Below are 11,659 nucleotides of genomic sequence, written 5' to 3'. Positions count from 1 at the left end.
AATGAGGAGAGGACAGGACTACTGCAGCTCTATCATGCAGCAACTTGCCTGTGATAAAACCATACACTAAGCCTGTCTTATTCAAGTTCCTCAGTATAAGAAATACCAGGATAATAAAGGAATACCACATGCCAGATTTATTGGAAAGAAACAAAGGTGAAGGTATACTGAAGCTTGCTCTTTCAACACTGCTCTTACAAACGCCATAGGAGATCTTCAACCACTTAAATAGAAAGTTTTTGTTTAAGAAACTAGAAAAGGTTTGATTCAACAAATCCAGTACTTGATTAAGATTTCTTATCAAACAGTTTTTGAGATCTTCTAATGAAAATCTACAAAGAAATTTGATTTAGAAAGAATAGGGAATTTTCTTTATATATACAAATACATACACAGATGCCACTCCAAAGATAGGTTATGGTAAGATGAGAAGCTAGGTTCGTGCAATAACTCCCTCCTGCTGAAATGGAGTCATTCTCTCCTCCTTCAGGCTGCATGCTCTTCTGTGCTGTCTTTGTGGGGGCTTTGGTACCTGGCTGACACATAAGTCACTTCAACTCACTAAGGTGGCAAAAAGCTATTCGCCTTTTCTTTTTACTTAGTTGGTTTAGTAGGTTGGAGAACAAATATTATTAATGGTGGCAGGGCCCCAAATATAGCTGAATGTCGTAGCTGACAGCTTTTCTCAGCAAAATGTCACTAAACCAACATGAAATGATGCTATTTTAGACTGGGAGTTACAGTTTGAGGAGAGTATAGAAAAACTGGTTGTAGAAAATGATCCTAAAGTTAATTTGGGGTAAATTGTATGGAAAGAAAAAAAAAAAAGCTGGTTTATATCTCAACCTCTTGATTTCATAAGGCAAATTTTGGTAAATTAAGACACCTAGTTAACCAAGACAACAGAACTGAAGAGGTCAGAAGTTTGAAATGAAAATCACTTGCTCTTTCTTTGAGGGGCAGGTGCTAACAGAGTTCATAAAATGGATAATTAAGTAGAGAGCTTTCAGGGAAAGAGGGACTGACTAGCAGAAAAACTTTGCTACACATTGCTAAGCACATAGACAAGATGATATTTTCCAGAGCAGAATGAGGGAAATGGTAGCAAGTAGTACCAAACAGGAGAGTGTCAAATTGAATAGTGTCTACTAGTAGATTTCTTTGGGAGTTATTTTTGGGATTGATCTTACTCTTTGGCAAAGAAGAGAAAATAAGCTTATTGGTTCAGCTGGTTTAACAAAACTAGGCAGCATCATCAACACAGCTGCAGTGGGATGTCATATGGAAAAACAACGAATGACCTTGGTGATTGAACTAGTGGAAACAAAACAAACTGCTACAACACAAAATGCAAGGTCAAGCACTTGGAGGCTAAATTTTGCAGTTAATGGAGAACTTCCCCAGTAAATGAGTAGTGTAGAAAAGAACATAGGTACTACTAGAAGAGATGGTGGTTATCTAATGTACTTGTGCAAAAAGGCAGCTGCACACCCAAGACTGCAATATTTCATGGAGATATGGAAATATTGATGTACAGTACAAAGTAGTAATCAGCCTAAAATGGGATGTTATGGGAATTTGAATCCACATTCAGACAGATGTGTTCAGACTGGGGCAGCTAGTAGAACGACCAGTGGAATGAAGGTCTGTTGAGGAAGAAGAGACTAAAAAATCAGTGTTTAGTCAAGCAAAAGGAAGGCTGAGAGGGAATATGATTACCGTCTATAAATATATCAGGGTTAAACACCAGGGAGGGAGAAGAGCTATTTAAGCCAAAGCATGAATATTGGCACAAAACCCAAATGGATTCTTGAATAAATTTAGTCTGGAAATTAGAAGAAGGTTTCTAACCACCAAAACAATGAAGTTCTGGAACAGATTTGCAACAAAAGTAGGGGTTAAACATATCAAACTACCATTAAGATGGAGCTTGAAAAGTTTCTGGAAGGGATTAGATGACACAGTTTCCTGTAATAGCAAGAAAGTGGACTCGGTGACCTAGGCAATCTCTTCTACTTTTAAGATCCTATACTTTGTTTTGCAGTGTCATTTCGTCTCTGTAAAGACAAGAGATTTATCCAACTAAAACCCTCAAATGTTTAAAAATTAATAAAAATTATTTTGCATGTAGATTATGTTGTTTATTTAACCCCCCTGAAAATTATTTCAGAGGAATAATTTTTGGGGTATTACATTATTAGTTTTTACAGTCTTGCAATGTCTTCTGTGGGAAATTGCCCAGTTTAGAACATAAGTTATTATTTACTTTTACCAAACTGAAATATTGGATGTGGCATTTGAAGACATATTATATTATGAAATTAATAGTAATCTTATAGGATAGTGTACATTGTCTCATTATTTGATCTTTTGAAAGATCACTTTTGGTTAAATAAGCTGCAAATTAAACAGCTGAATGCAATCTGCTTATAGATACATATTGATTTGTTTATAAATATCGTGAAATGTATATGTAGTTCAACAACCATAATGAAGACCACAGATAATATTTTGCACAAACCATTTTTTAGTTTTTTAAAATAGTATGGGTTCTGTTATGTACAGTACAAACACACATAAATATATGGTATCATAGAATCATAGAGTGGATTGTGTCGGAAGGGACCTTGAGGACCATCTAGTTCCAACCCCCCTGCCATGGGCAGGGACACATTCAACTAGACCAGCTTGCTTAAAGTTCCATCCGACCTGGCCTTGAACACCACCAGGGATGAGGCATCCACAACGTCCCTGGGCAACCTGTTCCGGTGCCTCACTACCCCCATATAAAGAAATTTTTCCTTAGTATCTTTTCATTAAGAGCTTTAGTCTATAAAGAATAGCTGCTATGCCTAATTAAACCCACAAACTGGAACACTGATAGAGGGGAATATTACACAATAAAACCAAAATGATCAAGGTGTTACCAATCACAGTTGTTTTAAGATTCTACTTTTTTTGGTTGGTTGGTTGGTTGGTTTTGTCTTTTAATCTCTTTTCTATCCACTACTATTTCTTGAAGTTGTGTTGAGCAACCAACTAGTAGACCAGAATTCCATTAAGCCATGACTATGAGAACACATGTTCCATCAACGAATACAGTTTGTGCACATCTTTCTTCTTCGTGATGGCCAAGTAGGATTGAGGCTAAATAGACAAAGAAGTGAGATTAAGGACAAAAAAGAAAGGAAACATTGGCAGAAATTTTAGGGGAAGAGAGTTGAGAAAAGAATAAAATAAAGAGGATAAATCAAACTGTGTAAAGCAGAGATTACAAACTGTGTGGGACAGTATAGAAGCCAACAATGACATGTTTTTTGGGGTCACATACTTTACAAAAGATTGCACTTCATTTTCACTTTCACAGGTGGTGAAAACACACACATTTCTATAAACATAAGCTTTACCTACACTTCAAACACAATTTTTCCCTAGCCAATTTTCAAATCAGTTATAATAAACTGTGTACTGAAGGTTTTCGTGAGCTTCCGCTTTCCAAGTGTTACATGTATGAAGTAGTGATAGACATCTTGTTCAAGTATTTCCTCTTCATTCCTTAGACTCTGTTCTAGACACCTGAACAATTAGGTTGATGCAGTCCAAAACAGTGTTTAGGCAGAAGAAGTCCTTCAGTCAAAGGAAGATGTTTCCTTCTAACTCTGGAACAAATGCCACTATTCTCTATCACAGAGAAATACTGCTGATAGCAGCAGGTAGCCTTAAACTGTGTTCATCCTGTTCTTAGAACATACTATGCATCACTTGAAGGTTGGCTTGGTAATGTTCTTAAGATTTCTGCTCAAACATAGACTCTTCAAAATATATTCAATTACTCCTTCTCAGTTCAAATACCGTTGACCACTTTTTGAGGCAATTTTACTCCATGACAGATAGAAGGATGTCACTCTTTGCTGAACAAATGGTTGGTTCAGCTTTGTTGAATTTATCTACCAGCAGTCAATACATTTGACATTTTTTAGTGAAGTTGCTGACATCAGGCCTGTCCAAGAAAGCAGTGGTATGGAGTCTAAAAATACATAAGTTTGAGGTCTCTGGTGTTCATGAAGAGATTTTGCTGTTTAGTATTTGAGCTAACGCTAACTCTTTCAAACCATAAAAAGAATTGCTCTATATGGATTATTCTTAAAAATAATCAGAATTATACATGGTTTTATAGGTGAAGAGGAATTTACACAGGTGCCTGAACGTTTTTGTTCTTTTTCCTGATGTCAATTGAAAAAACAAAGGAAAAATTTTTTCATTATTTTTGGCTATATTTGAACATACAAATTTAAAAATAGGGTTAGATGTCTACAGGGGTACAAGGGTTCTCTGGACTTATGAAACATTTATATATAAATACATTTCAATACAGTTCCAAAATTGTAAGAAAAAACATTAAAATTTTTTTGAGCTGTATAATCTAAGACATTAATGAAAATCTTCTGTTGCTACATACTAGTCCTAGATAACACCCTTAGGTAATGTCTCTTGCTAGGGCAATGGTAATCCTTTGGTTACTTTTTTAAAATGAGAAAGGTGTCTTTTAATGTGTTATGAATTAGAAAACCACTTGTTTGCCACCATCCATCTCTGATGCGTAAGCCCTCTTGAATTTCTTTCCGAATTTCATCAGAATTTTAACTTAACATGAATGGGATTCAATGTTGAAATTTCAACAGCTGTCTGCTACACACATAGCTAGACAATGTGATGCTGTAGAACAAAATATCAATTTATAGGGCAACTTGGAGGAGACCTTCAAAATGGGTGGTGATACATCTCCATGGTACTTTCTGCCTTGGCAGGGATTGTTAGAGGTGTTTTGCCATCAGCTCACATTCTTTTTAGAAGGCATGAGCAAGGTGCTGCCAGCCCTGAGGTAACTCTCCCCCCTCACACCAAGTAGCCCTTCCCAGCTTCACCTGATGAGTAGTATGTCGTGAAAAAAACCCAACAAAACCCAACCAACCCTGAACAACAAAACCAAATCCACAGTGATTCCCATCAACAATATGTAGTAAGAAAGTAGATGATTTTGGCTTGAGTTGTTGACTGGAGCCTGTGTCTCTGGGTCAGATCATTAGGAAGAAATTAGAGATACTGTTGTGACAATGGAAGACAAAAAAATTTCTGGTCTCTCCTACACATGAAAATTATCAGCCAAACACATCAAGGATGGTGGAGAAAGGAGACAGCCCTTGAGTGACTCCTGCGCAACTCGAGAGGAAGGCTGTCCCGCGGGAGGCTCCGGGTTGGAAATGGCGCCAGCGGCTGAAACCCGGCTCCTCGCGCACACAACAGGCTCTATGTCTCCGGGGGACTCTGCTCCGCGTGGTTGACAAAGATTGATCCCGGCTAGAGGAGTCAGGGCGGGTATCGCGCTCTCTCTCTCCCTCTTCTGGGCACAGGAGGATGGGTAAATGGGCAGAGCGGGACGAGCGCGCCAGACGGGCGGCTGCGCTCTCCCGGTCCTCGAAGGAGCGGGCGCGAGTGCGATGGCCAGCGCGGGGGAAGGAGCCGCGCAGGGAAAGTGCGCATCCTCCATTTTGGCGGAGGGCAGGCGGAGAGTTGGCTCCCCTCGCCTGGCAGGACCGCTCGTCCCCACCCCGTAGCACTGCCTGGGGCACCTGGCTCCTCTTCCCGCGGAGAAGGCGGGCAGAGGCGCTTCAAATGGACGCCCCGCTGCGCCTCGGTTCGAATTGGTCCCAAGCTCCCCGCAGCGGCTTCCGACAAAATGGAGGACGCCACCACTGCCACTGCCACCACCACCACCACCACCAGCAGCTCCTCTAGGACCCATGTCGGCGGCTAACATGGCGCCCTCCCCCGCGGAGAGCGGGGACAGCAGGGCGTTCTCGGGCGAGGAGGCGCTGCTCGGTGGGGCAGGCTGCGGGGCGCGGGCCAGGCGCCCTCCCTGAGAGTCGTGAACTCTCCCTTTTCCCTCTGGGAGCGGTTCCATTACCCATGCTCTGTCCATCATGGATATGGCCCCAGGCTCAACGCCTACTGAGGGAAGGGAAGGAGCGGAGGGGAACCTCTCGTAGGACCATTGCCAGCCCTATGGCTTGGCGGCAGGGCACGGAGCGGGAGAGGCGAACCCGCGCCCCACGGGCGGAACGGTGGTGCCCGCAGGGACCGAGTGCACGGCCGGGACGGGCAGCGCACTATCTCCGCCGGCCGATAGGGCCAGGCGGCTCGGCGACACCCACAACTTCGGCAAGTTGCCGCTGCCCTAGAGCGGCGCGGGGAACGCCAGCGCAGCCCCCTGGCGCGGGTAACGAGCCGGTCTGTGGGCAACGATCCGGGTTCCTCAAACCTGATGGATCAAAGTGGGAAGAACCTCAAGCGTGGCCAGGAGGAAGATTGGCAGTTTATAGGGTCAACCGGCTGCGGGCGGCTCTGATGGATGGGCGGTGCACCCACTCCGCTAGCCCAGCGCCAGAGCCCGCCCTCTGGGAAAGCCAATGCCGGGGCAGGAAGGCGGATCTCGCCGAGCTCGCTTGGCCCGGTTCCTCCGCCCCTTCGCCAGCAGCTGCGCTTCGCCTGGGACTGGACCGAGTTAGAGTTGAGGCGCTGGAGGAGTAGCGCAGAGTGCGTGCGTCCCCGGCGGGGGGGGTCTGTGCCCGCAGGCGGTGGGGAGCCGGGTAAGGCGGGGGCGCGGGGCGCTGCGCCTCACCAGGGCGGGCTGGCGGGGGGCTGGCGGCGCTCAGCTGCCCCCAGGGCGGGGATGGGAGGGCAGCCGCCGTGCCTACCAGCTACCCGGGCGAAGTACCCCGTGTTGCCGCCGCGCCGCCACCTCTGGCGGAGGGGGCGCGAGCGGCACCGGGGGCAACTCCGCCGGTACCCGTCGCGGCACGGAGCGGGGCGGCGGGGGTAAATGGGGAGCGCCCGGGGGCAGCCCCGAGGGGGGGGCCAGGGGCATTTGGGGGAAGGGCCGGGTCTGCTCTAGCGCCTCCTATTTTAACTCTCTCCCTCCCTTCCCCGCCGGGCCCTCGGCTGTTGTTCTGCCCCGGTGCGTCCTCCACCCACCGCCCTCGCCGCCCCCCTGCGGGTGCCTCCCTCCTTCCACTCTCCTGCCCGGCGCGGCGCTCCGCGTCTCCTGCCGCCGCCGCTGCTCCCCTCCCGTATTGTTCGGTTGGGTCCCTCTAATGGCGGACAGGAGGCGGCAGTGCTGCTGGCCGACTGCAGGGGGGCAAACCCGAGACCGGGGGTAACTGCTGCGGGAGCGGGCGGGGGGCGCGGGCGCTCGCCCAGCGCTGGGGCGCTGCCGCTGAGGGCCCCGCGGCCTCCGGGGCGCCGGTTCGGGGCTGCTCCGGCAAGTTCGCAGGTAATTCTCGCTGCTGCCCGCCGTGGGTGCCGCCGCTGCCTCTGCCCCCAGCACTCGCGCGGAGAAGGCCCCGGTGCGGTGGCGCCCGGGGAGGGGGCTCCGTGTCCGCCTTTCCTTGAGCGGGGGCAGGCGGCGTGGGTGTGCCGTGAGGAGTACCCCACCGCCCCCAGGGAGGGCAACGAATTTATTTATTTATTTATTTTAAGGGTTGGGATTAAAGGGAAGTGGTGAGTGATGCAGGCGGTACCTGCCCTGGCCAGGCGAAGGAAACGCTGCTTGGGGGCGCTGCCTGATCTTCCCTGCCCTGTGTTAACCCCGTGTCTTTCCCTTAGGCTCCAGCCCAGTTTGGTGCAGCCTTGGCAGAGACCAACAAGGAGAGGGAGCTCCATTGTGAGTGCTATTTGTGTATCTATTTCTGCCTTTGCTAGCCCTGCTTAGGGAGGGCTTGATCCACATCCCCCTTATTCCCCCGGGGGCAGGGGTGGAAGGAGGTGCCTCCAGGGTTGGATGGGGAAATTCTTGGGTCCAGCAGCTGCTGCCCTGGGGCGAAGCCCCAGTAATGGCTGTGAGGCGGCGCCTCCACGGGGTTGGCGCTGCTGCTGCAGACATCGCTCCTGCAATACCAACTCCGGCAAGCAGACGACGGGCTGCTGCCGCCGCTCACGTTACCCGGCTCAGGAGGGAGGAGGACGAGGGCATATTTCGAGTGCCCTCTAGAGTTCTAGAGCGTTCATGAAAATCCTGACAAGACACCTTCAGCCATCTTGAATTTTTTCCCCCCTGTTTCTCCAATCCCATTCCTGCATAACATCTTGAAGCTAAGAGGCATGAGAGGTATAAAATCACCCCACAATTTGTGAAGTGCACTCCATCGTGTCTCTTTTTTGCATTCAGACTTGTTCTCTACACCCCCAGATTTGCCTGGCTGGTTTTGTTGGGTGCCAGTCACAGTTTGTTCTCTTTGGCAGGGCTTCTGAGCTGTCTGCTTTGCCTCTTCCCCAAAAAGCTGGAGAACGCTGGGGAAACCCACAGTTTCTCAATAAGCGAGCATTTTTGGTGTTTTGTGTGTGTGGGATTTTCAGAGCAGGTTGTGATCTCTGTTGGGTTGGCTAAGGAGAGCCTGGTTGCCAGTCCCTATCAGTAGGACTGGGATGTAATTTGACTCTAGTTTCTGCCCTTTTTAATAATGGGGTTATTTTTTTGCTGCACGGGGGATTCTGAAATTGCAGAGTAGCACAGTGAAGGAGCAAGTAAGGTGGAGGGCGCACCCGAACGGGGACGCGGTGCGCGGGCTGTGCCACTAGAGGCGGCTGTGGGTGGTGCAGCGGCCCTGCAGCTCCGGTGGGGACCTCGCAGCCCGAGAACAAAACAAAAAGGCAGTGCCTGTCTTTCACTCCGACTCCCTTGCTTGGGTACAGCACAGATTCAGGTATTGCAGTCTTTCCCACCATTTGTATCTTGAATTATTTTTTTTCTTTATTTCTTCGCCATTGTATGTGGTAGATTTCCCAGATTTGCAAAGCTTGCAACTTTCTTTGTCACTTTTTGGTGGCTTACACATACAAAGAATGAGTGGTTCGATGCAAAACCTCATTGCTTAGGAGGAAGGTATTAGATCTGGATTTATTCTAAGCATCTAAAATTACCAACCGCATGAAAGACTCCCAAAGAATTTGCATGGCCTGTTATCATTAATAAAGTGGTGTATTCTAAACCTTGACTTCCTACTGTAATATAAAAATTTTAGTGGTAATGTTTTAACTCTTACTATATCCTGGATGTAAGGCTACCATTTAATTTTACTTCTGATTCATTATGCATTCCACTCTAACAGCTATTCTGCTTTTTCTGATGCTTCTTCATGTCAAAAAAAGTTACTTCTGAGAGTGATCAAGGCTAATAATGCTTTGGAAGTAGGGAGGCTGTTGTGTTGGGAGTGAAAAAGGCTTTTGTGTACTGGAGCTAGTTTGAAAATTATTGAAGCTTTGTGTGGCTGCCTATGAAAAGATGAGAATACTGCCAAGAACAGCTGTACAGCTAAGATTCAACAAACCTTACTAAGACTCAATAAACTTCTTGCGCGAAAGTGTCCTAGTAGATGGCACATTGTCCTTCTCCAACTGCGATGATGGTGGTACAGCCTTCTTATGCCATGTGATAGGACCAGACTGTTGTGTGTTGGAACACATTTGGTGCTTAGTGTTGCAAATTCAGCTGTAGGAACCGAACTCCTCAGCCACATGATTAGGTGGTTAAACTAAATAACTTGTTTTAATAAAAGACTGTCTTAATTAGAGCAATAAATTTGCTTTATTATCTACTACATGTGCTTTATATTATTGTTATTAATCCTCTTTGACCCCAAATATATGATTGCATTCTACTGTTGCTTATCCTGGAATAACATGCAAAGAGGAATTTGCATCAGCAGGAATGTAAAAATGCCAGTGAAAAAGGGAAAGCAAGTTTCTTTGTCTTTTGTAGAGCTTGTTCAAATATGCAGAGGTATGTGGGACCAAAACTGGTACAAACTCCTTCAGATTTTTGCTGAGGTTGTTTGGTTGGTTTTGGTTTTTTTTTTTTGGTCCAGAATCATCATGAACAGTCTTGTGTTGTTACAGAAGTTTTCCTTTTGGTTTTGAGGACTAAATACAGAATTACTGAAGTTCAGTCACATTGTTTGAGTTTGCAACCAATTAATACACCCTGCAACAAAAGCAGAAAGAGGAGTTCTGTGAAGAATTTATATCAAGAATTGTTACCAATGGAAAAAATCACTTTTTGTGGAGAACTGTTTCTCTTTTCCATTACAAATAACAATGAATTCAATTTTCCATTACAAATAACAATGAATTCAACCTATCTGTGGAAAAGGATTGAAATGTGAAGTTTAGAAGAGTTCAAAAGACTAGTAAGGTGTTCCCTATGAGAAGTTGGAGGTAATAGTTGCCTCATGAGGCTCTTAAATCCCGGTATGCTGCAGGAGTTCTGTGTCTGCTGACATTGCTACATTTAACTCCATAGTTGAAAGCACTTTCTTTGCAACTTCTTTTTAACTTTGTTTCAGTGATTTAATCTTACTAGGTAACTGTTCTATGTGAATAACTGGGTTTCTGAGAGATTATAGTTCAGAAGAAATTTAGCTTTTCTTCCAGACATGTGGCCTACCCTGTGTGCTGCTGGCAGATATGGCTGGCAATAGATGCTAACTTGATATATGAACAATCTGCTCTATTTGAATGCTAGTATTAACATAGTATTTTGTGCTTCTCAGAGAAATTTTAGGTAGAAGGGAGCAGTGTGAGACTTCTGGAATGCGGTTGAATGGTATGGCTTCTTCAGTTAGCACTTTGACTATATTGATTTTGTGTCATAGTTTTCCAGCTGCACAGTGGCTTCCAGCTCCTCCTGTTTGTTACCAATGCTGTATGTTTTGGTGTAGATGCACTTGAGTTGCGCTATTCATCCTGCCACCTCTTTTGGGAGAGGCCTTAATTTCTGTGGGACCGTTCTTGGGTGTTTCTGTGGTATGTAATGCATCAACAAGCTTTGTGTCTTTGCTCTCATGTGGATCTCCATCCACATGAGCTCACTGAGATGGCTAAGGAGCATTCTTTGCCACTCTGGTAGGCTTGACTGAACATGAGCCAACAGTGTGGCCAGGAAGGCCAGGGGAAGTGTAGATTGGATATTAGGAAAAATTTCTTCATGTAAAGAGTTGTCAAGCATTAGAACAGACAACCCAGGGAAATGGTGGAGTCAGCATCACTGGAGGTAATTAAAAGATGTGTAGATGTGGCACTCGGGGACATGGTTTAGTGGTGAATATGATGGTGCCAGGTTAATGGTTGGATGCAATGATCTTAAATGTCTTTTCCAAGCTAAATGATTCTATGATTTCAATGCCACTTTTTTATACTTAAATTGTTTTGACAATTTGAGTTTTTGTCTTCTGTGAACTTCCAGAATTTTCCAATTTTAAGACAATAACCATATTTATTCTGTGAAACTCAATGCCACTAGAGTTCAATAGGGCACACAGACACACAACAAATTTGATTATATATGCATGGATGAGAACATCAACAATTGCCATAGATGAGATCAGTGACTGTCCTTTAGGTTAGATCATAGGTGTCCACTGAGGTATGTCGTGGATTGGGCATGTCAATGATGAAAGTTGATTTCTTACTCCATTTTACTGTCAGAACAGAATTATTTCAGTCAATGATTGTAATACAGGTGGCAAATTCAGATTTTGCTTGTCCAACATAATCTACAGAGACTAATAATTTTTGTGGTCAGCTGAGAGTTTTCAGTGACATGATT

The 11,659-nt window shown here is 45.4% G+C and overlaps 1 protein-coding gene across 13 annotated transcripts in view; it reads left to right on the top strand.

Annotated features, from left to right (window-relative positions):
• Positions 1-4,965: 4,965 nt before the first annotated feature.
• Positions 4,966-11,659, top strand: part of ZMYM2 (zinc finger MYM-type containing 2) — an 87,493-nt gene continuing 80,799 nt past the window's right edge. For 3 of the 13 annotated variants that reach the window (XM_027652823.1, XM_027652889.1, XM_027652785.1), the window contains exons 1-2: positions 6,162-6,647; positions 7,663-7,720. The gene's annotated coding sequence lies outside the window, so the exon portion shown is untranslated. Of the gene's footprint in view, positions 5,377-6,160; positions 6,648-6,895; positions 7,331-7,662; positions 7,721-11,659 lie in introns of those variants that run through there. The other 10 variants (XM_027652848.1, XM_027652837.1, XM_027652884.1 and 7 more) reach the window with 7 other exon arrangements.

Source organism: Corapipo altera, unplaced genomic scaffold, assembly GCF_003945725.1.
Source record: "Corapipo altera isolate COAL_440 unplaced genomic scaffold, ASM394572v1 0, whole genome shotgun sequence".
Classification (NCBI taxonomy): Eukaryota; Metazoa; Chordata; class Aves; order Passeriformes; family Pipridae; genus Corapipo; species Corapipo altera.
Note: the sequence above shows the minus strand (reverse complement) of the source record. Positions and strands in the feature narration are given on the sequence as shown.